The following is a 706-nucleotide window of genomic DNA, read 5'->3' as shown; positions in this document are numbered from 1 at the left end:
TACTGTTTGGTGCATTTTGCATTCCAGACAGACTTTGAGAAATCAAATTGACTTGTTGAGTCAATATTTTATTCTGAGCCAATATGGCATTCAGAGTGTCAATCTCAAGAACTCCTTTCTTCTGACTAGTCCCATTGTTCACAGGATTCCTTTCAGAAGTGTACATGAATTGGTTATTTGCAACCATTTCAATCAATTCTTGAGCTTCTGCAGTCGTCTTCTTCAGATGAAGAGATCCTCCTGCAGAGCTATCCAAAGACATCTTGGATAGTTCAGAGAGACCATCATAGAAAATACCTATGATGCTCCATTCAGAAAGCATGTCTGAGGGACATCTTCTGATTAATTGTTTGTATCTTTCCCAAGCTTCATAGAGGGATTCTCCATCCTTCTGTCTGAAGGTTTGGACTTCCACTCTAAGCTTACTCCATCTTTGTGGTGGAAAGAACTTTGCCAAGAAGGCATTGACTAGCTTTTCCCAAGAGTCCAGGCTTTCCTTAGGTTGAGAATCCAACCATATTCTAGCTCTGTCTCTTATAGCAAAAGGGAATAGCATCAGCCTGTAGACCTCAGGGTTAACCCCATTAGTCTTGACTGTGTCACAGATTTGCAAGAATTCAGCTAAGAACTGATGAGGATCTTCCATTGGAAGTCCATGGAACTTGCAATTCTGTTGCATTAGAGAAACTAATTGAGGCTTAAGCTC

At 40.7% G+C, this 706-nt stretch overlaps 1 non-coding gene across 1 annotated transcript; it reads left to right on the top strand.

Moving 5' to 3' along the window:
- The first annotated feature begins 316 nt into the window (after positions 1-316).
- Positions 317-424, top strand: LOC130978176 (small nucleolar RNA R71). The gene has a single exon (XR_009085833.1). It is a non-coding gene; the product is annotated as a small nucleolar RNA R71 (small nucleolar RNA).
- Positions 425-706: the final 282 nt, after the last annotated feature.

Source organism: Arachis stenosperma, chromosome 4 (genome assembly GCF_014773155.1).
Source record: "Arachis stenosperma cultivar V10309 chromosome 4, arast.V10309.gnm1.PFL2, whole genome shotgun sequence".
NCBI classification, from domain to species: Eukaryota; Viridiplantae; Streptophyta; class Magnoliopsida; order Fabales; family Fabaceae; genus Arachis; species Arachis stenosperma.
Note: the sequence above shows the minus strand (reverse complement) of the source record. Positions and strands in the feature narration are given on the sequence as shown.